Source organism: Gopherus evgoodei, chromosome 3 (assembly GCF_007399415.2).
Source record: "Gopherus evgoodei ecotype Sinaloan lineage chromosome 3, rGopEvg1_v1.p, whole genome shotgun sequence".
In the NCBI taxonomy this organism is placed as follows: domain Eukaryota; kingdom Metazoa; phylum Chordata; order Testudines; family Testudinidae; genus Gopherus; species Gopherus evgoodei.
The window spans coordinates 215344193-215370043 of record NC_044324.1 but is presented as its reverse complement, the minus strand read 5'-3'; the positions used below and the strand labels follow the sequence as shown (position 1 = coordinate 215370043).

General features: G+C 41.7%; 1 protein-coding gene across 2 annotated transcripts in view; it reads left to right on the top strand.

Annotated features, from left to right (window-relative positions):
- PLCB1 (phospholipase C beta 1) overlaps window positions 1-25851 on the top strand; it is a 662054-nt gene that overhangs the window by 365061 nt on the left and 271142 nt on the right. The gene's annotated exons all lie outside the window — the stretch shown is intronic.

Sequence of the window (25851 nt, the reverse complement as noted above, 5' to 3'; positions counted from 1 at the left end):
TGTGGACACAGGATCAAATGGATATACGCTGGCCATCAACAAGTTTAGGCTTGAAATTAGGCAAAGGTTTCCAACTATCAGAAGAGTGAAGGTCTTAAGTTGCCTTCCCAGGGGAGCAGTGAGGGGCTTTAAGACTGAGCTTAATAAATTTATGGAGGGGATGATCTAATGGAACTACCTACAGTGGCATGCGGCCCATCAGCAACTTCCAGTAGCAAAAATCCCCAATGGCCGGAGATAGGAACTAGATGAGGAAGGCTCTGAGTTACTATAGAGAATTCTTTCGCAGGTATCTGGCTGGTGGGTCTTGGCCACATGCTCAGGGTTTAGCTGATTGCCATATTTGGGGTCGGGAAGGAATTTTCCCCCGGGTCAGATTGGCAGAGACTCTGAGTTTTTCTTTTCTTTTCTTTTCTTTTTTTTTTACCTTCCTCTACAGCATGGGGCACTGGTTAACTCAGAGGTTTAAACTAATGTAAAGGGCGGATTCTCTGTAACTTGAAGTCTTCAAATCATGATTTGAGGACTTTAGTAACTCCAGTCAGAGGTTAGGGGTCTATTACAGGAGTGGGCAGGTGAGGTTCTGTGGCCTGCAATCTGCAGGAGGTCAGACTAGATGATCATGATGGTCCCTTCTGACCTTAAAGTCAATGAATCTGTAGCCTGGTGGTCAGGGAACTCAAGTAGGCTGTGAGAGATCCAAGTTCAGATTGTTGCTTTAGTGACTCTTTAATTATTTATACAAAGTGAAACAGCTTCCACGGGAGATCCTGAGAAAGCCACATACCAGAATATCCCATAACCCATTGCCTGGGTTGCTTTCCTGCAATGTGGGGTGCACAAGTTCAAATGGGATAGCTCAGTGGTTTGAGCGTTGGCCTGCTAAATCCAGGGTTGTGAGTTCAATCCTTAAGGAGACCACTTAGGGATCTGGGCCAAAAAATCAGTGCTTGGTCCTGCTAGTGAAGGCAGGGGGCTGGACTCAATGACCTTTTGGAGTCCCTTCCAGTTCTATGAGATAGGTATAGCTCCGTATATAAATCCCTTCTCCACATCAGGTAGTGGGGGGACTTTACCTCGCTTCTCTCACACACCAGGTGAGTGCTCTAATCACACAGCTAACGCTTATAAGGGCAGCACTACTACTTCCTCCAGCTGGTTGGTGAACCTCATCCTCTTTTCCTTTTTCATTTGTTGAACCGCCTGAAACTCCAAATGCAATATTTTGGGTCAGAAGTAAACATTTTGTTCCCCACATTGACTTTTTCAGGTGGGTCAAAACTGTTTGGCAAACTCGACCCAAATTTGCAAATAGTTTCGGTGGATTTGAAAGAGCATTTTATTCAGTGAGTAAACTACCCGAAAAATGTTGCCCAGCTCTATCCATTATTGGCTCTTGCAAATCTGTCTGCTGCCATGGCTCCCATCTGCCTTTCTATATTGACCAATATGTAAGCCCAATAACCATTTGGTACATTGATATCATTATACTGTGTCCTCCCATGAGTTTTGACATTAATGTTGGAAGTAGTTAGTTGAGGTGGCAGAGAAAACTGCAACAAGTGATGGATCCTGATTGGTTTTGTCAATTCACCGACATTTTTCTAGGGTGAAATCCCCTTTTTTGGAACTACTGTTCCTAGTCTCAGCTCTTGGTAGGAGATTATTGCTTAATGCTTAGTTATTGTAAGGCTGAATCCTCTGCTGTTGTAAGCCCTAAATTTTTTTTCAATGCTGAAAACTTCTCAGAAAACTGCAGGTTCCTTCTCATGCCGGTGTTCCTGTCCAAATAACCGTTACATCCGATCAAAAGGAGAAAATTGCTCAGGGCTAAAGAAGCAAATTTTAGAATAGTGCCTGGAATTTGTGCCCTGCCCCCATCCCAGTTAGAGTGAATTTGCTGCATAATCATCTTCAGAGAGCTGAAGAAAAATCATGCAGAGGAAATAGGAAATAAAGGGAAATCTCCAGAATATAACCTCTGAAGGCTCCACAAAGCAAAAACTTAGGGCTTTTTTGATGTTATTGCTAATCCAAAAGCCCTGGGTTGCATTACAGCAAGCTATTCTTTCCGATGGTATCTGGGGGTTAGCAGAGAGAAATCAACAGAGCTTTGGGAAGCTGTGAATATGTTATTGTTAATTTTCCTTAATCACTGAAGTGCTTGTTGATAATCTGCCTTTATTATGGTTTAAGAGAATTTATGTGCTGTACATTTCTATATAGCTAAAAAGGTTCACAGGTTATTCATCTTTGTCAGCTACTAACTGCATGACGGAAATTTAGGTATATTTAGGAATAGCTTATGCTTCAAATGTAACAGTTATATTTCTGCTAAATATTGATGTGTTTTCTAACTAAAAAGACAGTATCAACTGTGAGATGGACTAATTTCACATAATTCAGTTGACTGACAAAGTATCCCTTAGATAGATTTTGGGTTTTTTTAAATAAATCTGTTAAAAATATTTTATAGGGTGTTGTGGATGGTTTTGGTATTTCCCCACTGCTCTTTGCTATGTGTGCAAAAGTCTGTATTTAGAAGCAGCAACACAATCTAACATGTTTGTTTGGTCCTATTTACATTTTGTTTTTTATATAGTTTTTAGATTTCTCTTAATTTAGACAAAAATATGGTAGTCGATTTCTCGGTGTTGGCAACTCTCCTGATTTTGTTGAGAGTCTCACAACATTTGGTTTCTTAAAGCTCCAGCTGCTGGAGACAGGTGATTATGTTGGATCTAAGTTTCTAGCCATCATGATTGCAGCGAGAAGGTTTAAAATATGAATCCTAATTCAAAAATCAGAAGGTAAACAAAAAGAACCCCAAATATAACATTTTTAAACATTGATCATTTTTAAACCAATCTCATGAATTTTTGCATGCTGAAGATTGGCAACACTGGTTTCTAGTCAGCTTCACTTTCAGGGGCTCATTCACTGGCACAGTATTGCAGTTTCTGGGTAGAAAACTCTGCAAGGTAATAATTATTGGGTTCTATTTTTAAACTGCTTTCCTTGGAATTGACCTTTTTGGACAATATCCCTTTACTATAGTTCTGTTTGATTATTCTTCCACCTCGAATAAGCCCTGGTCTACACTGGCGTGGGGACTGATCTAAGTTATGCGTACTTAGATCGATTTACCTTGGTGTCTTCACCGCAGTGAGTCGACTGCTGCTGCTCCCCCGTCGACTCCTCCTGTGCCTCTCGTGGTGGCGCTGGAGTACAGGAGTTGATGGGAGAGGGCTCGGGGGTCAACATCGCGTCTAGACTACACGCAGTAAATCGATCCGGCTGGATCGATCACTGCATCCGATCCGGCGGGTAGAGTAGACATACCCTAAGTGTTTAGTGGTGTAGCTGCCATCTCAGATTACGTCTACATTACATACCAGTGTGGGCAGTATACTTGTAGCTACATTCTGTGGTGAAAAGCAAGCCGCATCCACGCTGAGGTATGTAGCTTTGTGTGTCAGTGAGACTCTGGCAGTGGAGAGCAGCAGACTCTGCAGAGAGAGGCTTCAGAAGTTCTCCACTTCCAAAGCCTTTCACTGCAATGAGGAGAGGCTCTTGTTGTGGGGAGACAGCAGCAATATTCCCCTTCCAGAGCCTTTCCATGCTGCTGGAGCCTTCACATGCTGTGAGAAAAAGCAGCTGGATATAGATAGGGAGGCACAGTTTGGGTGTATAGAGAGCCATGTCAGTCATATCTTATACATAACAAATTTGGCAATATGCATGCTGCTTTTTCTCTATTTGAATATATAATCTGTTTAGACCAAAGGTCGGCAATCTTTCAGAAGTGCTGTGCTGAGTCTTCATTTATTCACTCTGATTTAAGGTTTTGCATGCGAGTAATTTTAACGTTTTTAGAAGGTCTCTTTCAATAAGTCTGTAATATATAACTAAACTATTGTTGTATGTAACGTTTTTAAATTGTTTAAGAAGCTTCATTTAAAATTAAATTAAAATGCAAAGCCCTCCGGACCAGTGGCCAGGACCCGGCAGTGTGAGTGCCCCTGAAAATCAGCTTGCATGCCACCTTTGGCACCAGGTTGCCTACCCCTGGGTTAGACTTAAAGTCTGTTAGGGAGCAGAAAGGCTTTTAGAAAAGCATGTGCCTTAGATAAATCAGATCACTAACATTATTTTAAATCTTGCTATATACAAAGAAAGTATCCCTGTTTTGTTTTAATTACACCTATTCATAGTATTGTTTTGTGTACTTCTGTATCAAGGTCTCTTACATAGTGTAGTGTTTTGAAACATTTATTTGAACGTACTTAAACGTTGGTGTTGATTTAATTTAAATGCAGCTTTCTAGAAGCAATAAGCCAAAGATACAGCGTTGAAATAAATTTATACTTTAAAGGGAATCTGTAATCAGTTAGGGTTTCAGATCTTCTGTCCCAAATGAAAGTATCATCTCCATTTTAAGAGGAATTTGAAGGTTTGAGGAGCTGTCCATTTTCCACAGCAAATACATTTTTAAGCATACAGCAATAATAGCATCTCTCAGCGGAAAGCTTGTGAAGTTTTCTTTTAAAAGATCCTACGGGCTGGCTCCTCATCTTACAAATGATTTGCATGAAGAACTCCCATGGAAGGGAGCAGTTCTGCATGTGGAAGAGCACTTGCAGAATCAGGCTCCGCTTTACTGGATCTCTGTGAATTAATATCAGCCATTCATGCCACAGAATACCAGAAGATGCTATTATAGTTCATCGCCCATAAGCAACGTGTGCTGAGACAGGCCTCTTTTTTGCTTGCAGAAAACAATAACATTAAAGTTTTCCTTATCTGTTTCCATTTTGACCATACAAACCTGTTCTCTTTGCGCTTACTAATCTTGAATCATTCCCTTGAGTGCTGGTAGGAGCAATTTGTACCTATGGGGTAGCAGCACCTGCACTGGGATTCATTCACTGGGAGGGAAGGAAACAGCCCACTGTTCCCCTCTGCCCGGGGAGATGAGCGTTACACTTAGTGAGAACCCTGTCAGCCGAATTGCTCTGGGAAAAAGGCTGATGTAGTGCACCTTCCAGATGGCCAGGCTATGCTGCTGCTTCAGGATCCTGGTAGATTGCTGGGAAAAAAGGGGGTGGGGGAGATTGCATAACAGCCCCCCCTACTCTTTTGGACTGCAGAACCCGGGCAGTGGACCTGGCCCATTGCATGTACAACTCAGGTGCAGAATAAAATGTGCAGTGAAAAACGAAGCGTGTATATTTATGGGAACAAATGCTGCTTTGCTTTGAAGCGATTTCCTTTAGCCACCTCATGATTAAAGCCTGGTGAGAATCCGGCTCCTGACTTTCAACTAAAAGATGCAAGACTCTAATCTCCACAGCCAAGCAACTCAGAAAGGCTGCTATGCTGGGAAGCCTTTGGGTTTTTTTAAACAGATTATTAGTGTACCATGGCCTCACATTAAAAGAAAAAAAAAAGCTGACGATCCTAATTTCTGTAAATGGCTAAACTCTCCCTCCCCTCACCCCCCCCAGTGCTAGGTGGGGAGACATAATTGGAGCTTGGCAGCTCTAGGAGTGTTGCTAGCACTGCCAACAGAGTTAGCAGCACAAGAGGGCATGCCCCTTCCTATGCTTTGGCAGGACCGTTTTGGAAAAAGCATTAGCTGCAAGTTGGCTGGCATGTAGCAAGTCCTGCCATTCTCTCCCTGGTTCCCAGGATGTACAAAGAGTCTGATTTGTGACCAGTGGATGGTTTTATTGCCTTTTGTAGGCTTTGTGTCAGAGCAGCACGCTTTTAATATATTTTTCTGTTATCTTCCTATTATTTAATGGACACTGTTGATTTGTGGGCACAGCTCTCTTTTGGATGCTGTACTGGTGAGGGAAAACAAACCTTTAGAAATTACTAGATGCTTATTTCTTGACCTTGAAGATTTTGTGTCCGTGTTTTAATAACTTTGAGGCTGAACCTCTGAGGTGGTGAGCAGTCTTGACTTCCACTGAAGTCAGGGAGAGATGAAGGCATAGTCAACTTGACACAATAGCTGAGGTGATACATCATGAGATATTTAATCTGTGAATCCAGAGTTTGTGTCTGTGTTCTGGCAGTAACATTTCCAGAGCAGAACATGTTTAAATTAAGGTGGTATGTTTTTCTAGAAGATATGCTCTAGTTCAATCGCATCTGTTGGACTTGAAGCAAGAATTAATGTATGGAATCTTGTTGCCTGTGTTTCTCCAGGAGGTCAGGCTAAATGGTGATCACAGTGGTCCCTGCTGGCCTTGGAATCTATAAATCTGGGAATTTCATTGGGAAGTGAAGAACTGGTTTCACAATTAGCATCTTGCCCATGTCTTTTTCATCTTAGAAACAACTGTACCTTTTATAATAGTGCTGACCCTTCAATGAGATCACCGTCTACCTTGATACCGGTGCATTGGTCTTTTTCACCCTTTAGTTCCCAGAGCAGTTTATCAGTCTGTTGCAGCCTGTGGGCTAATTCTTTAGATCAAGTAGTGGAGATTTCTCTTTTTAGTGTCAGTGGTTCTGGGTCCAAGCCTTGCACCCAACCCACGAGTTATCATTACAAGATGAAATTAGGAGCTAATTGTGTCGAGTTAGACCACCCGTTGAACCAGCCTGGGCCTCCTCACCCTGTTTATGCTGTGCCAGGCCTTCAGGCCTTTGCTGGCACACACACACAGGTATGGCCACACTTGGCTGAAGACACAGATTGAAGTCAGCTCTGTGTGAGAGGGTTTAGCTCGACGGTTCACCCAGCACTCACGCGCACACCTCCTTTGGGGAATAAACCCAAAGTAATATTGTCTTGCACTATATAGAAACATCTGCACAGTGCAAGCTCAAAAAAATTTGCCCTCTCCCTCAATGTGGAAAGAGATGTGCACAACTTCTTGCCCTCCCCTCCCAGTTATAAATTGCACAAGCTGGGTTTTATGATAAACAAAAACAAGTTTATTAACTACAAAAGGCAGATTTTAAGTGATTATAAGGGATAGCAAAGAGAACAAAGCAGATTACTAAGCAAACAACACAAAACACACATACTAAGCTTAAGATCTTTAAAAGACTGGTTTCAAGAAGTAATTTCTCACTCTAAATGTTGCTTTTGGGCACGATGCAGAAATTCTTGAAGGTTAGCTACCCTGCTTGCACCTTTAATCTTCAGACACCATATTCACAGACCTGATCTCTTCCAGTCTGGGCTCATCAACTTCCCCCCGTGTCTTTGTTTCTCAGCTCTGTCCAGCTGTCATCCTGGGTGGGGATTCAGGGAAGAGTGAACCAAGATCAACTTACTCCCGAGCCTTAAATAGAATTTACATAAGGCAGGAGCCTTTTGTTTCCCAGTCTTAACCTCCTCCTTCTTTTAGTGGAAAATCACTAGAAGTCCAAGATGGTGTTTAGTATCAGGTGACATGACCACCTGACCTTTTGGTATCAAAGCAACATCCCAGGACCTTCTCAGGAAGGAGAGAGATTAGTATCTTGGTAGACTTATTGTTTCTTCCTAATGGCCCATCAAGGCTGATGGCCTGTCGTCTGGTGGGTGTTTCCGAAGTACGCACACAATTATAATTGTTACATAGCCAATATTCCTAACTTTAGATACAGAATGATACATGCATACAAATTGGATAAATACATTCAGTAAATCATAGCCTTTCCAGTGATATCTCTCATGACCCATCTTGCATGAAATATATCTTAGTTATGCCATATTCATATCATAACAATATTTCCATGAAGAATATGGAGTGTAACATCACACTAATCATTTAACATCAACCTCTTTATATTTTATAAATGGTCTGCTAAGTGGTTTTAAAGCAGTTTAAGATGTCCAATGGAGAATTTCTTCTGTGCAGGGCAACTTGCCACTTCTGCCAGATTTCCACCAGTATCTTCACCATCTCCTGTGCCAGCTGTTCACCCCTCCCTTAGGGTAAGGGGAAGTCATGGCATGGGTGGGAGGGAGAAGAAGGAGTTGTGGTGGAGTGAAGCTTTGCTCTGCCTGATTCTCCACAAATATCAGGTGTGTTGAATCAGGGAACTGTGATCAACTCTTTGTGGACCCTTCTCTTACTCTTTCTGAGCAAGACTCGGAGAGAAAGGAAAATTGAGCCACTAGTGTAGTAGCATGAAACAAAATGGTCACGCCAGCAGCAAAACAATTTCTAGCAGGTTTGTCCAGACAACAAGTAACTTTAAGGTGGGAATTGTAAAGAAAATTGTTGGATTTGAGTAGGATCCTAATCTGACTTTCTGATTCAACTATAATAAAACATGCAAAATCTTTCAGAATCAGACATGCGAAATTCACTTTTGAAGACCTACAAAACTGCTGCAGGTCTATTAACTTATTGGCAAAAACCTACAGAACTTTGCTTGTACAAACTGTGAAATCAGCATGATTGAACAGGCAGAATTAATGTGTTTAATATCCAGGAAAAATACCAATATCAGTTCCAGATTAAACAGATTTACAATAAATTCCATTGGGTAGATTTAGGGAAAAGGGCATCAGAGCAATTTATGACATATGAGATTTCCCTCTTCCTTTTACCTTAATTTTTTCCTTGTGCTTGGTTAGATGATGTTCCAACAAGGGTCCAATATTTTACCTGTGGTTAAATACATAGATTGAAATAAGAATCCAGTACAAGCTATAGCCATTTAGATACAAGTGGCTTCATTTATATGTAAGTTTAACAAGCACTGGATTATATAATAGCCTGTTAGAGACTAGAAAGATTGGACCATAAGAGCATCTGGGAAGATAGATGCAATGTTTTGCCCAAACACAGTCACCTGACCAAGTTGGTACACCTGGGTCCTATTTAAGAGTGAAATATCAGTATTTATTATGCTATTGATTGTACAATATTTTGGGGAGAAAATAGTGACTCTTGAATAGTGTTAAATTGTGTTAATTACTCTCCCTTTGAGCCTATTGTACATGAGGTCAGACTAGATGATTTAATGGTCCCTTTTGGCCTTAAAAGCTGTAGGAGAAAAGGTAGAAAAAAATGTTGATCTAGTCAGAAATTTTTGGAGAATCTTCAACGAAATTCCAGGAATTTGTTGAGCGAGGTTGCTCTTGCTGTTTTAATGAAAAAAATCCTGTGTGAAGGATGTCCCTTGGAGAGATCAGCCCGATATTCCAAAAGGTAAATATAGTAGCATACAAATATTCTTTAAAGAATTAAATAAAGTGGGAAAAAGTAATGAGCTAAGCTGCTTTGGAAATATTATTTTAACGCTTTATTTAGAGCCCTTACCCACCACTGTTTTATATTGTTAATCGTTTCCTGATTCATTTGTTTGTGTTATAAAGTGCACTCTGGCACTCAAACTAAATGGATTGTGCTGCTTAAATTTGGAGGAGTGACAAACCAACCTTTTCTTAAACCCCATAATGGACGATACTGTTCTTTCTCCCATTTCCTTAGAACTAGCCATGGTTTTATTCTGTTTACTTCCTCTATTTTCTTTTTCTGCATTAAGCCCCCTTGGAGACCGGTGTATTGTAGCTTGTTGTGGTGTAGAAATTTCCATTGAGTTTCCAGGATGCTTCTGGAATGAGAACTGCATTGGCACAGCCAAAATGGCCTGGCCAAACACTTCTTGACAGTGAGAAAGCTTTGCCAGCTGGCTAAAAGGGCATAGTGGTTGCAAGGCTCTTGAGCCCCACCAGTTTGGTCAGATTGTCTCTCAGCTTCACTATTCTTCCTTCTCCAGTTCTGTTCAACAGAGGGGCGACACACGGGGAGGCATACAGGGTAACGTGTCCCCCCCCCACCTCCAGATTTGCTGCTTGGCTTGTACTGGGCATGCTCACACAGGCTGAGCATGCTCAGTAACACTGCTGAAGCCGGCTGCCCTCACTCTGCCCTCTCCCCCTCATAGGCAGACACGGGTCGTCTTTGCTGTTGAGCTTGGGTTGTGGAAGTGTTATTTATTATTCCCCACTCTGAGTGTCGTGGCTGTAATTTTTGTAATGCCAAGAACCATACAGATGTATCTTTACAAGCATGAAACAATGTGGAGTCCTGCTGCTGATATCAAAGAACATTACAGGTGGCTACCGCTTGAAGGAAATTTGGACCTGATCTAAAGTCTCTTGAAGTCAGTGGGAGCTTTTGCATTGAGTTAAATGGGCTTTGGATCAGGCCCTAGTTTAAACCCCACCCCCAAAAAAGGAACAACAAAACCCAACAACAACAACAACAACAAAGAATCCTTTAGAGTTCTAGAAGCCATATTTTGTTTGGAGAACTTTCACTAGACTCCCTGCACAGAACTATAGCTGCAGCCAAAGAAAATTGCACTTGCAGACTAAGGAATACAGGACAGGGTCAAACCCACTGGTGGTGTAGCTCTGACTTCAATGGAACTATGTCTGTCTGTACCAGATTAGGATCATGTCTGCTGTAGCATGTGTCTTTTTTCCTCTGCCCAAAGATTGTGACAATAGAATATAAAATGTTACGTAAATCTTATTTTAGCATCAGACCAGATTTTCAACTGTCTGTGTGATATGGAAATAGCAAAGAAATATCATCATAAAGTCCAGGTTGACTCCGTGTGGGTCAAAGGGAAAATCACACGAAGCGAGCAGATACCAATGCGGCAGGAGCATTTTGCCAGTCTCTGTTACTTAACATGCTGGCTCACTCTTCTATGTCTGGGAAAATCAGAAAGGGGGACCATCGGCATACTGAGTAACTGCTTGAGCATCTGCATTTGAATTAACATGCTCTGCTCCATCAGGAAGAACCCTTAAGACACTACATTGTAACCCTTTAGCTGATGAGGGTGACACGGCAGCCTTCTGAGTAGGCAGTGGGAGAGGACAAGAATACATTTTGTTTGATTAAATGGACATAAGAGTCATCAGAATTTTGGCACTCAGAACGGGTGGGGGGGGGACAAAAAGGAAATAGTAGTTTGTATTTGAGACCAGAAATTGCAATCAGATCTGTACGAGTTTGTGGATGTTGGCACATTTCCAATCATGTAGCAGATGAGATGTTAAAAGCTTGCATTCAATCTAAGAGATTTTGCTATTGACCTTGTTGGCTACACTAACAACGTAGCATGTTCAGAAAGAACGTTAAAGCCTTTCCCAAATTATTAATAATAGTCTTTGCCAGATGTGCATGTGTACCTTCCGTTTGCATAAGTATGGGTTACGTGTGTCTATCAAGGAGATGATAAATCCTTCTGTATTTAAATAAATAAATACAGTTGTGCTTCCGAGAGGAACGGAGACACTATGCAGCCTCTGAGGAAAACCTTTTTACTGTGCAGTAGTTTAAATACATTCTTACAGTATAATCTCAAGAAATAGGAAGATGTTGACATGAACACTGTATTTCATCGGAGCTGTGCATTCTCACATTGCTAACTGGAGCTTCTGTATTACAGGTGCTAGATAAATGAAGTGCAAGACTTAATTAGAGCAAAGAAGTGTTGAGAGAAAAAAATTCAAAGTCAACTTTTACCTGTGCAACAAAGTATCGTATCTGTACAGTAGTAGCATTGTCTCTGGCAGATGCTGATTGCTAGAGACATTAATTTACAATACGGTAAAGATTTAGTAGTACTAGTTGGCAAAGGGGCAAAAGAGGTGCAGCTTTTCTCATGTGATGTAAGGCCAGATATTTTTAGGAACACATGTTTACTAAGCCAATAGGTTTTGTGCCTGTGCTGGAAATAAGTCTTGTCTGTTCAAGCTATCTAATTTTAATGCTATTGATTATACTGGATAGATCTTTCGTTTGAGATGTTTGCATCTCTTTAGATAAATACATTATAACTCAGTTAAGATTTTGTCACAGTTATGTTTAGTAAAAGTCATGGACAAGTTGTGGGCAATAAACAAAAATTCACAGAAGCCTGTGACCTGCCTATGACTTATACTAAAAATAATGGGGAGAGAAGGTGATGGGGGACAACTGAAGCTTGGGGGGGCAGAGGAAGAGAACCCGAGTCCCGCTGTGCCGGGGACCCACTGCAGTCCTGGCAGCTCGGCACTCCGGGCCCCACCCCCGGCAGCTGACTGCTCCGGGACTGAAGCAGAACATGTCACAAGGTCCCTGAAAGTCACAGAATCTATGACATAAGTTTTCCTTCATTTTAACCATGGCCACCTTTCAGTAGCCTTTGTCAGAGAACAATATCAGTAATATTTGCCATATTAGCAAAGTTCCCACAACAAAAAAGGCATAAAATAAATAAAAAACTCAAATATCCCTTTATATATATAGTTTTTTAAAATGGCTGCTCATTAGTGAGTTGCAAAATGTTTGTATGCTCCATTCATATTTGTATTTATATGATCTGTTCTTGTCAAAAAGATATCAAAGGAGCAAAGAAGGCAAATGAGAGAAAAAGGAAATCAGAGAGTAAATATGACCAATAATTTGTGACTAATTTATGATGAGACATTGCTCAAACAAATCCTGGGGTTGTGGATGTGCATATGAAACACAGAGATTTGAAGATACATGTGTCTAAATAGACATGTAGGTTTCTCTCTTGTCCTTAAGCCTGCGTTATCGACAGTGTGGAGGTGCAGTTGTGCATGTGCAAAGTATAGGCTTATCTGTGATCTGCGAATTAGGCCTGCTGATATGTGTTGCCAACTACTGCAATTTTTTCGTTAGTCATGAGATATTGGGTTATTTTCTTAAAAGTCCCAGCTCTTGGAGCCACAGGAATACATGAGAATCTCAGCTTCCATTTTAAAACTAGTAAGTTTCTCAAACCTGTGGCTGTGGAGAAAAACTTGAAAACATGAACTCTTACAAGCTCAGAAACCAGAAGGCCAGATAAGTGAACCTGACACTTACTATTTTTTTTTTTTTAAATCTTGTGATTTTCAAACCAATCTCATGATTTTTGGGGCCTGTCTCACAATTTTTGAATGCATCAGATTGGCAGTACTGTGAATACAGAACTAAAATAACTAGCATTATTAGGAGGCTATGGGCAGGTGAAGAAATAAATGAAAATGCATTCCAAGAAGTTCATATTTTAATTACATCCTTTTAAAATTCACACTCTCCTTCTTTACCTCTAGAAATCCAACAGATAGATTCATTTAGACTGATAGTGACTGGCAAGCCCAGAGCTACTGAACATCCCCTGGTTCAAAGTTAGCCAGCGTTCGCTTATCTAGTTTAGCTCGTCTCTTCATCCGATTCCATCTTTGGAATCAAAACAAGTATTAAATTATTTTAAACAAAGAATAAGTATACAGTTGTTCCCTGCAGATAGAAGACAAACATTATAGTCTGCCAGCATAAGGGATCATTCTACTGGAGTGTGTTACGATATTTTATGTTTAATGTTTCCTTCATCCAAACAAAGCCAAGGTTGTCAGCTGTTTGAGTTCACAGAAGAGGGAAATAAGCGTGAGCTACACCATGCTGAAACAATGCGGTAAGAAAAATATGGAAAACCGTGGCTCAAATGAACTCAAATATTGTTTAAAAAAATGTGTAACACTGAGCTTACCGACAAGCTGGAATCTTTCGAAGTATGGAAGTTCGCTGAGGAAAAAAAACAGCTGTCACATTAAAAAGTCATTGTTTGCGAACATTTCCCACAATGGTATCTAAAATACCACGATTTCCCCCATATGGAGCATAGAAAATAATTATATAGCAAATATTGACTTTTACATGGCAGCTACTCTGTAGAATGTATAATCACGCGCTGTTCCACTTTGCAGATAAATGCTGACGTGCCTGAAAATTAATTGAGTGTTACAGCCAGTGGCCAAAATTTCAGTCCAATTATATGACACTCTGCTTGAGGCATGCGTGCTGGTCAAAGATGATGAAAGAAAAGCTTAAGCTGTGTGAGAAAAGTACCCTGAGTATGCAGAGAATGATTATTGCCCTTCAAGTAAGCTAACTCCTAACCTCTGTGATCTGTTTTCATGAGCATTTGAAAATGGCACATGCAGCATTTAAAGTCAAATCATGGTATTAGGACATCTGAGTCTATTATTCAGTAAAGGATTGATGAACCAAGCGTTTTAAAAGGACAAGGTGCACAAGGTTACTGATTTATGTACTGAGCATTCAGTACATATATCAATAACCACGTGCTACTTGTCATTTTATTCAGTGTGACAATTCTGGCTGAATGTGAGTCCTCATAAATGTGAGAAACTGATTTGCTGAGTAGCACTTGTGTGGGGTCTGGCATAATAGAGGGAGGAGTTCTGCAAGTTTTTCAGGCTTTCCTGTTAAGTTCTGCCGTGAGCCTCATTCTTGACCTATGCCATTCACCTGCTATTCTCATATTAGATTTTTCAGATCAAATTGCTTGTTGGCTTTGTGAGGTGGTTGGATGTCCACTAGGTTCTATGCTCAGATCATTTTTTAAAACTTTGAACTGCTTTGAATTTGGCATTGTATTTATTTCATTGTCTTTCTTTCCATTTACATATATTTAATCTCTTCATGAAGCCTAGTCCAGTCTTCTAGTCTTAAGTAGTGATGTAGAGCCTGATCCAAACCCAAGGAAATTAATGGGAGTATCTGTTGACTTCCGTGGTCTTTGGATGATGCCCATAGACCGTAAGATTGGCAGCTACAAGTGTTAGAATGTTTCTTCTTTTTCAGCCTACACTGTTGATACTTGGTATTCTTTAATACTTAGCACATCAAGAGTATGCTAACATTGAGCATCATATATACTGGAAGTTGGCCTGCCAGACAGCTGTGTCAAGAGCCATTTCTCCAGACCAACTCAGCTTTTTGCTTCTTGTGTCATTTTGCTTTCGCTGTATCAAAAGTCAGTTTGTATTTTTTGCACTGGTAGCAGCTTTGATTTCCCAAACAACTCGACAACCATCCAGTCCTTGCTCCAGGACTGTCCTTAGGATTTATGGTGCCCTAGGCAGGATTATTAAACTGGTGCCCCTGTGCCTGTTTTGCTCTTAGCAACACAAACATAAGCTTACACTATTGGAAAACTTGCCACATGCATGTTATTAAAACCAGTTTAACTTAATTAAGCACACTGTAATGCTGATGGACTAGCACTAAAGAGGTAGCACTATAGACAAAATTCTGATTTGACAGAATGATGCAAATAATATAATTTTTTTAATTTATCAACATTTTATTGGAAATTTATATGAAGAGGTATTGAAACAAGGATTTGTTTTTAATTAAAAGCAATCTTTCTGGCTTGTTTGGCTGCAAAATCAGTAATAATGTCATTGTATGACAAAGGCAAAGTGATGTCTTGTTCGATTGCAAGAATAGCAGGATCAATCAAGTGTTCCTGACTCCTTGTAGAGCGGAGATAGTTTTTAATGAGCTTTAGTTTTGAGAAACTCCGTTCTCCTGATGCTGCTGTTACAGGAATTGTCAGTAGAATATGAGTGGCAATGTAAATATTAGGATATATGTCAACAAGTTTGCTGGTATGAATAAATTGTACAATGTCCATCATTGATTTTGCATGTGGCACCATTGATGACAGTGTACTCAATTCTTCCTACAGTTCAAGTCCATTTAAATCAAAACAATCGTCATGCTTCAGGAGGCTCTCTAGGTCAGGGATCCCCAACGCGGTGCCCAAGGGTGCCATGGCGCCCGCTGGGGCCTCTTAGTGCACCCATGAACTGGCCGGCGGACGAGCATCTGCCGAAATGCCACCGAAATTCGGCATCATTTCGGCAGCAACACTTCTGGATGACACTGCTTGCCGCCAACAAGCGGCGTCATCCAGAGGCGTTGCCACTGAAATGCCACTGAATTTTGGTGGCATTTTGGCGGATTCTAGTCCACCCCCACAGTCCTTCATCTGGCGCCCGCCAGACGAAAAAGGTTGGGGACCACTGCTCTAGGTTCTTGCACTTTGTCATTAGTTGCTCTTGTTTTCCTATTTCGTTGAATTTAGTCCTGCTCAGCTCACCTACCAGCTGAGTGAATGGAACCCCAGGCCAATAGCGGGATGATTGGCTCAGCCAGGGTATCAGCTGCTGGCCTGCTCAGCCCACTGCCAGCCTGGGGTTCCTTGGGGGTCCCCAGGCAAGCAGTGGGTGCTGAGTGGGGCTGGTGGCCGGGACCCTGGGTGGCAATGGGGCAGCAGCCGGAACCCCAGAGCAGTGGCGGGCTAAGCCGCTCAGCCCACCGCTGCATGCCGCCAAAAATCAGCTCGCGTGCCACCTTTAGCACATGTGCCATAGGTTGCTGACCCCTGCTCTATACATTAGTAAGGAGATGAGCATATGACAGTTGTTGGAGGGCTCTATTTAGCAGTAACAGGGCTATAGGAAAGTCAGTCAACATTTTTTGTTTCTCTGATGAAAACTGGCCCACTCCCTTCCCCATACCAAACTTGTCACAAATAATTGTCAACAACTTAATTTTCTGTTTTTGGCTAAGATACTGATTTAAAAAAAATATTGAAATTGAATTCAGGATTGTTAGCAAGCATTTTTGGCAAACAAATTTGTTACATGACAATCTAAATGGCAACGCAGTACTGCTTTCATGCTTGGCTCACCCCCCAGCCTGCTGGTCCAACAGCTGCAGTAGAGGAGGAGATAGGTGGAAAACTGCAGGACCCCAAAATCCACCTCTTGGGGTGCAGAGTGGCAACAGCAGCAGCAAACCCTCAGGTCCAATCACATGCCAATGGGCACCACCGCCAGCCCAACAGACCATGGTGAAGTTAGCACAGCATCTGATCTCAGGGACAGGGCACCCATGGAGCCACAGCAGCTCACCTGCCCTGTGCAGCTCCCCCCTGGATGAGATGGATCGCTGCCAGCCCGGGGGAGAGACGCACTCCCTAGCTAGAGTGACCAGATCCAGGTGTCCTGATTTTATAGGGCCAGTCCTGATATTTGGGGCTTGCTGTCTGGTCACCCTAGGTGGGGGTAATTGGTATAGGTACCAATTACCCCCGCCTAGGGTGACCAGACAGCAAGTGTGAAAAATCGGGACGGGGGTGCGGGGAATAGGAGCCTATATAAGAAAAAAACTCAAAAATCGGGACTGTTCCTATACAGTCGGGACATCTGGTCACCTTACAGGTGAGTTCCTTCCCCCACCCCTTCCCAGAGACCACAGCAGCCAATCCCCTCCCTCAAACTGTGCTGCATTTGGTTCTCTCTAGGACCCAGCAGCCCTGCTCTTACATGCTCCACTGCTTCCCCTCTGTCCGGGCTCCCAGCAGAGCAGTGCCCCCAGACCTAGTGGTGCTGTCGGCGGCTGCCTATTCTGTCTACGCTAAGGACGGCCCTGCCTTGCTCTGCTCCCTTTATGGTTTCTCTGGGCATGTATAATATGTCAATTAAAACACAACACATACAAATACAAAAATAGTATATATAGCCATAGATAACCCTAGCTATCATGGACTAGAGGGAGCAGGGAAGGGATTTGATAGGTTGTGGAGCTGCCGGGGAAAGGACTCTTTCAGACAGCTCACTAACTTTACTGTATTATTAAGACCTTTTGTTATCAGTTTTTAACAAAATTTCCCTGAAAAATCCCTTTTGAAAAAGCAAGCATTCAAGTTTTACCAATTTTTTGTTTTTATCCAAATTTTGCAAATGCTGAAACTCCCCAGACCCAGCTGTTCCCTGGCAGAATGCCCGCAGGACGGGCAGCCTAGAGCGAGTGTGCAGAGGAGGGTTATTGCAAATTGGCAGTGGGTGCTGCACTGTGGGGGAGTGAGACAAGCAGGGAGCCTGGTCCCGGCAGTCAAGAGGGGCTCCTTTTCCATCTGACTCCCCTATCACCCGGTTCCCTGTGCAATGGGAACACAAGATGGGCAAGGAGCTGGCTATTAGTCCCTGTCTGCTTTCCCTGCCAGACAAAGTCCCCCTGAGTCTGGGCTCTTATCCATGCCCCATCTGCTTCTCCTGCATAGTAGGGGAATGAAACAGGCAGGGAGATGGGTCCTGGCAGCTGAAACAACCTGACGGTGAGCTGAAGGTTGCCTTCACAACCCATCACACACCCTTGCATGTGGCCTCCTGTGAATACCAGGCACTACTATACGCCCCTGAATACTGGCTCTTTGTTTTCAGGTTTTACCAATTTTCGTCCTTTTTAATGTTTTTTAATAAACACCCATAAATTCCTGGGAAATTTTAAAGAAAATTATGCACAGTGGGTCCGATCCAAAGCCCTTTGAATTCAGTGAAAGGATTGCTGTTGAATTCAGCATAATGTGGATCAGGCACTATGTTTGTGTACTTTAAATCCATGGAATATGCATCCTTAGACAGACATTTCTCCAGATAATTTAAGCTATTTATTAAAATCTTGCTACACAGTGACACAAACAGGAATGAATTAGGGATGCAGGATCAGATCCAGAGATTGCAAATGAAGGGGTTTTTTTTGTTATTGTTTCTGAAAATATCTTCTGCTGTGTGTTCTCTATAGACTCCTCTGAGATAGTGTTGTCTGTAATTCCAGCACAGTGCACAAGGCTGTGCTAGCTAGAATGTCAAATCTTAGAGAAGAACAATTCTTTTCTAATATCTGAACTTCTTTAAACAGTCTGGACAGTGCTAATTTGATTTCAAGAGGTGGACTATAATCTGTATTAATTTCACATACGAAAGTTCCATGCATGCACCAAGAGATGGCAGGTTTGGGTCTGATATGTGTATGAGGCATACTCAAAATGAAAACCAAAAAATATACATGGAAAAAAACTGCTTGGGGAAAATGTCTCAGGCATGAAACAAACTGTTTTTGTTGTCATTGTTTAGTTCAAATCAAGCTTGTGGGTTTAGACAAAAACTTTTCTGTTTCTCACATTAAATTCTTTGTTGTGAAAGGCTTCAAACATTCATATATTAACTGAGCAAGAAACAGGACTTGGAAAGTGAAAAGCTGATGTTTTCAAATCATTGCCTTGTCTTATAAATGTCAAAGCCACTATTCATTTCTGTTATATTGCAAAAAATAATCAAATTTCTCAGTCAATATTTCCTGGCTAAACATTGGAATGCTTAGAAAATTTCAAGTCCTAAGTACAAAATTCCAGTTTCCTTTTATTTTTTTAACTATAAAAAAATTGATATGTTTGCCTGAATAACAGTTTGTATTTTACAAGCTTGTGTTAAAATGCCATATATTAGACCTATGTAAAATCAAAACAGAACAAGCCTGATTCTTATTTACAATAAGCCCCCTTCACACCACTCTGACAGAGTAAAATGAGTTTAAATATAATTTACCATACTTTCCCCCTCACACTGCCAGATTGGTTTAAAGGGGCAGAAATTAAAAGAAGTATCAGACCCAAAATAAATTTTCTGAATGTCCGTCGCTGTGAATCTACAGTACATTGATTTCAATGGGACCACTCGTGTGCTTTAAATTAAGCACATACTTAAACGTTTTGCTGAATCCAGGCCTAAATGCCCAAATCCAGTCCTTAAGCGAGCGCATGTATAGTGGGAGTTGGGGCATGTGTCAAAGGACAAACTTAAAATCAAAACACTTAATACAACTGTACCTCAGTGGGATCCTTATTCTGCACTCGGTATTCGGGTATGTCTACACTAGAAATGCTACAGCTGCAGCATTGCAGTACAGACACTTACTGCAGCGACAGAACAATAGCTGAGAGGCTATAACTTAGGTTGATGGAAGAATTATTCCATAGCCCTAGTGGCGTCTACACCGGGTTAGGTTGGCTTAATTATGTCGCACAGGGCATGAAATTTTTCACAGTCCCGATCAAGGTAATTAAACTGACCTAACTTTGTAGTGTAAACCAGACCTCACTCTTTTCTCATGTCATGTCTACCCTATGGGAACTTTACCAACACAGCTACGGTGCCTTATATATGTTAGCATAACCCTGTAGTGTAGACGCAGACTCCACCGATGGTAACTAGGTTGATGGAAGCATTCTTCTGTCAGCCTAGCTGCATCTACACTGGGGGTTAGGTTGGCATACCTACATCAGTCAGGGGTGTGGATTTTTCAGCACCTTGAGTGATGTCACTACGTCGACCTAATTTTAAGGGTAGACCAGGCCTCAGACAAAAAACTTTCCATTAAAGACAATGAGAGAAATTAGTATGATTGAAGCAAGAACTAGGACATGTTAGATGTTTTGAATCTTTTCCCCTTGGATACAGCATTATTCAGTTACTCTTGTATTGGTGGAAGCAATCATCCCACCATTGTAAAGCTGACCAAGAGAATGTTGCATTGAAGCAGCCCACCCCATCCTGTCCCAGATCTCTCCACTATGAACATTCTGTGGTCATCTGCTGTTCCTCATTACTATTATGGGACTTACTCATTCAGGCTTTCTCCACTAAAATCCATGGCACTGTTCATGTGAGTAAGGCCAGCACGATTTGGCCAAGACAAATTCCTTACTCAGACAGAACCCCTACAGCGTATCATGTATCTCTTTGCTCTTGTTATTATCAAAGTATTGTTGATTGCTCTGCTGAGGTCATAAACACAGCCATTCATGTCCGTTAGCTAGAATGTTAACTTGTTTACATTTGCAGCATCTAGATACAGCCATGTTTGTTGCTCTATAAAGACTGATATTTGAGCCACAAAGCAAATCACTTTTTTAAACAAAGCTTCGAATTAACATCTCATTTCATAAGGTTTTCTTATGCTACTACGTGAATGTTTCTTATAAAATTGCCCATTAATGTTTACAGACGGGGGGATGAAACAGAAAATACACTGATGTATATTAATTTTGCTATTAGCTCATTCTATGGGCTGCATTTTTATGTTCCTACTCAGTTTCTACCCAGTCTTAACTCAGGTAGAATTCATAATGACTTCATATGGAAATGTATAGAATTTCGTATCTGCAGACCTTTGTAGTTGAGTTTCATAGAATTCTACACAGAGAATTCCCTTATAAATTTGCTTTTTTAATGCTTTTATTTAAAGGCAAAGAAGAATTGATCTGACAGCTGATCTAATAAAATATGCCACTGTCAAATATTTTCTCCACTGCTGCTGACACTTGATCCAAAGGGGGGAAAACATGTTCAGTAGCTCTGGGCTTTTTTTTTTTTTTTTTTTTTAAGATACAAACTTGTTTTTTGATAGACAATTGTGTTGCTCTGAAGCACCGAACAGACTGCATTGTCTGGAAGGGATCTCAGAGCAGGTTTGAAGAGGCAACTTTTCTCTGCTTAGATGTGTGAGAGAAAAAGGAGATTGTTTTTGTGACAGGATCCCCAGGGTACAACTTAGACCTGGAGTAACACTGGGCTCCCTTAACTCTGCAGCCTGGGCTGTCTCTCACAATGCTTTGCTAGTGACAAGCCGCAACCCCCTCCAGGTGCTGTTATCACTCAGCACAACTGCATGTGGAGCCTCGCACCCAGGTAGATTGTACGAATGCTGCCTGAGCCACTCACAAATCACACAAGAGAAAGGCGCCAGCAAATCTCCCAAGCCTCCAGCCTGGCAGAACTGTCCCGTCTTGCCCTGGTCAAAAGCCTGACAAGAGTAAGTTCATTACCCTGTCTGCCCCTCCCTCAATATGGAGAGGACACACACTCGCCTTTGTAATCTTAGCTGAGATTTCCAAAGCACTTGAAATAAAACACACTGTTTTAGGTAAAATATAAAACAGATTTATTAACTGCCGATAGATTTTAAATGATTATAAGTGGTAGGCACAAAAGGTCCGAGATAATTACCAAAGAAAATAAAAGGTAAGCATGCAGTCTAAAAACGTGTTAGTCTGAGCAATATTTGGATCAAGTAGTTTGTCTCACCCCACGGGATGTTGCAGGTAGGTTATAGTCCTTAATACACAGGCTTTCCCTTTAAGCCTAGGACCAGTCTCCTCAGTTCAGAATTTTGTCTTCCCAGCATTCTTGTTGCTTCCAGCGTAGGTGAGGGAGGAGAAAAGTAAAAGCATGATGCCGTTGTCCCTTATTTTATACTCAAAAAGCATAATCCATGTCCCTGAACAGAAACTAGCCCAGGCATGCCTGGTGGGCCTTGCTGAGTCACAGGTTTGAGCAAGCCCCATTGTGTGGTGCTTCTCTTACAGAATTTCAAATCCCCTGTCTACAGCTCCCCGATGATTATTGGTCATTTAACACCTGCCTAGGTGTGGGTCATCTCCTTTGTTGTCACTGGAGAAATAGCCTGGGACGACTCCCAAATCTTACAACATATTTCAATAACAACCATGTAGCAAAATGTCATAACTTCACACACACACACACACACACACACACACACACACACACACACACACACACACACGCCCACACACACACCATTGGATGTCAGCAGATCATAATCTTTCCTATGATCTCTTACATGACATACTTTGCACAAAACATATCATGATTACGTGACAGTGGTGAATATGAGAGTTCCAAGAGGCTGTGCTGAGGTACAGATTGCCACGGTTTTAGTTTTCAGTTTTCTCCTAAATCTCCAAGTTAGCTGAAATCTGTTCGGTTTATCATTTCATTCTCCTTGTTCATGAAGTCAATGGCAGTCTTTCCAATAACTTCAGTGGTCTCTGGAGCGGGTCTGAACTTTCTATTAGAATTATAGTCCACATCAACACCCTTTTGCATATGAAATAGGGATTCCATAAGAGAGGAATAAATCTTCCAACTTTCCTTTGTGCTTTAACTGGATGCCTCCAAGTTTTTTCTGTTGTCGGATGATTTTCCTGGAACAAAAGCTTATTACACATCTGCAGGTTGCGTAACCACTTTTCAGTGACTTGACTGATGTCACGCCATAGGGACCTAGTCCTTCTTGTTGGGTGATGAGCATCCTCAGCTTTTGTGGGAGTTGAGGGCTCTCAGAACATTGCAATTCTCTGAATTGGACCGTGGATGTTCATGGCATTTTACAAAACTGAGTAACATGGATTCCTTGCCCCATAGAGTTTAAAAGCCAAATTCAATGAGAGAACCACAAAAAGGCTCCGAGAAGTCAGAGAGTGTAGCAGGATGGTCACTTACTAAGGTTTGTAGGCACCCCGCTTCTGCTTATCCCTCTTCAGGGCCCCTTAAGAACTGTACAAATGGATAACACTACCCCTGCCTGGGCCCCGTTTAATAAACATAAATAATTCTAACAGTCCTCAGGATCCCAAAATTTAGTCCATCACCACATAAAAGTCCACACTTCATTCTGGGGTCTTCTCTCACAGCCAGCGCTCTTCCTCTGGCCCAATCTTGTTCTCACAGCCCATTCTCCCAGCTTTCCCTACCTGGAGCTCAGTCTTCTGATTCTGGCCAATGGGCCCAAACCCTATCTTGGTTTCCCCATAGGAGCTTCCTGCTTCCTGAGCGCCTCTTTTTTTTACAGCTCCCTTGGTCTCATAGTCTTCCCAGCACTTCACATTCTCTGCAGTCTCGCTATAGTTTCCTGAGTTTTCCAGCTTGATTTTAGGCCCCCGTTGCTCTTTTAAGGGCAATCCCTCTGATCTGTCCCCGGTGTGGCTTATTCTGTGATTGGGTTGGCTAACCCCAGCCCTTGAAGGGCAAGCCATCCCATTATAGAGAGATTAGTAGACACCATGCAGCATATATAGCTCAGTGGTTTGCGCACTGGCTTGCTAAAACCAGGGTTGTGAGTTTAGTCCTTGTGAGGGCCATTTAGGGAACTGGGGTAAAAAATGTGTCTGGGGATTGGTCTTGCTTTAAACAAGGTGTTGGACTAGATGGTCTCCTGAGGTCCCTTCCAACCCTAATATTCTATGATATGTCAAAAGTGGTGGAATTGAGCCATTCTCTAGAACATTGCAAATGAACTCATTTATTAATACTTAGGGCTTACATTGCACTGTTAAGCTGTAGATCACAAAGTGCTTTGCACAGGAGGTCAGTCTGATGAGAAAACAAAGGTTGAATGACTTTCCCAAGATCACCCCCCAGACTAGTGGAATAGAGCCCAGTTCTCCTGTGTCTTAGACAATGGCAGAATAAACTGGAGCATGCTGCTTTCCAGACAGACTGCCTTGGTGAGCTATACTTCACTGTAAGCGTCAACATTGCAGTAGTGTTTTGCAGGAGGAAACAGAAGGGCAGAGGGGGAAAGACTTCTTGTGCCTTCTCTCACACAGGGGCAGGTGTATGGCTTGCATATGTATATTATAATTGTCTGATGCAGTGATTGATACATTTACTATACTGGAAAAGTGTTTTCATATTCCATTTTTATATTCTTTCCCCAAATTGCACTCTGGGAAAATATAAACTTGTCATCTGTGATCGCAAGGCAGCCTTCTAAATATTCACGTTCATATGGCGTTTTCAATAAAGGCTTATCATTTTTTTCAAATCTATAACAAATTGTAACCTTAAAGTTTCAACATGTCCTTCATTATCCTGTGAAATGGTCCAGCTGGGTAAAGGGACCTTGTCACCGGTTATACAGAGAGCTTCGCTTGCAGGTTCCATCAAGAGTAATGGAATATTGTGGAATATTGCACATTGAAAATATATACTGGACATAGTATTCTGTAGATTGTCCTGATAGATCAGTGTTCTGGGTTACATACTTAACAAGCCAGACTCAGTGTCAGAAAAAGTCATATCACACAAAGTGTCTCACATTTGAAAGCTGAACAAAGGTGACCACAAGGCATGATGATTCTGCAGCACTTTTAAAGGCTGAGAGAAAAGAGCTATCCCTGACTAGACTGATTCCAAAAGATTCTGATGGATCAAAGGCTTTTTCTTTTAAGTCGCAGAAGTGGGTAATTGTATGAAATGTCTGCTAAAGATCTCAGCAAAATGACACTATACAGCAAACTGATTTAGGGTTCTGACATTGTCCAAAGATTAAATGTCTTTACAACAATTTATAGCAGTGTGTAATGTGGCACAACGTTACTGTTTGCGATGTATTTGCAATGCCGTGTATTTCAAGTAGTTTACAGTTCTTACTTGCTGGTGGTTGACAGCAAACCTAAAATAATAATGGCTCTGAGGGGACTGTGGTACTACCGTCACTGCTAGATAATGATTCCTGCTATGGCTGAGCGAGGGCCTACTCCCCAAACTGACTTTGTACTGGGCAGGAATTACCTGCTCTCTAGAGCTGGTCAGAAAATGGCCTTTTCCCCGTGGAAACTTTTCACTTTTCAGCATAAAATAAAAAACCTAAATATTTTAATTTGGAAATGCTGCAATGGTGCTGTATGTTCTCATTCTCCCCTATAAGCCAGGCTCTGTTGTAGGACTAGATCTCCCATACTGCACCATAGTATTCCCTAATGATGAGGGTAGTTGTGAGGGTGATAAATTGTTCTTGTTGTCCCTGAGGGCAGGACAAAGGGTAATGGGCTTAAATTGCAGCAAGGGAGATTTATGTTGGACATTGGAAAAAATTTCCTGTCAGGGTAGTTAAGCACTGAAACAAATTACTTAGGGAGGTTGTAGAATTTCACTGGAGGTTTTAAACAACAGGTTAGACAAACACCTATCAGGGATGATCTAGATCAGGGGTCAGCAAACTTTCAAAAGCGGTGTGCCGAGTCTTCATTTATTCACTCTATTGGAAGGTTTTGCATGCCACTAATACATTTTAATGTTTTTAGAAGGTCTCTTTCTATAAGTCTATAACATATAACTAAACTATTGTTGTATGTAAAGTAAATAAGGTTTTTAAAATGTTTAAGAGGCTTCATTTAAAATTAAATTAAAATGCAGAGCCCTCTGGACTGGTGGCCAGGACCAGGCAGTGTGAATGCCTCTGAAAACCAGCTCCCGTGCCACCTTTGGCACATGCCTACCCGTTATCTAGATAATACTTAGTCCTGCTTCAGTGCAGGGGACTAGACTAGATGACCTGTCTCGGTCCCTTGCAGTCCTAC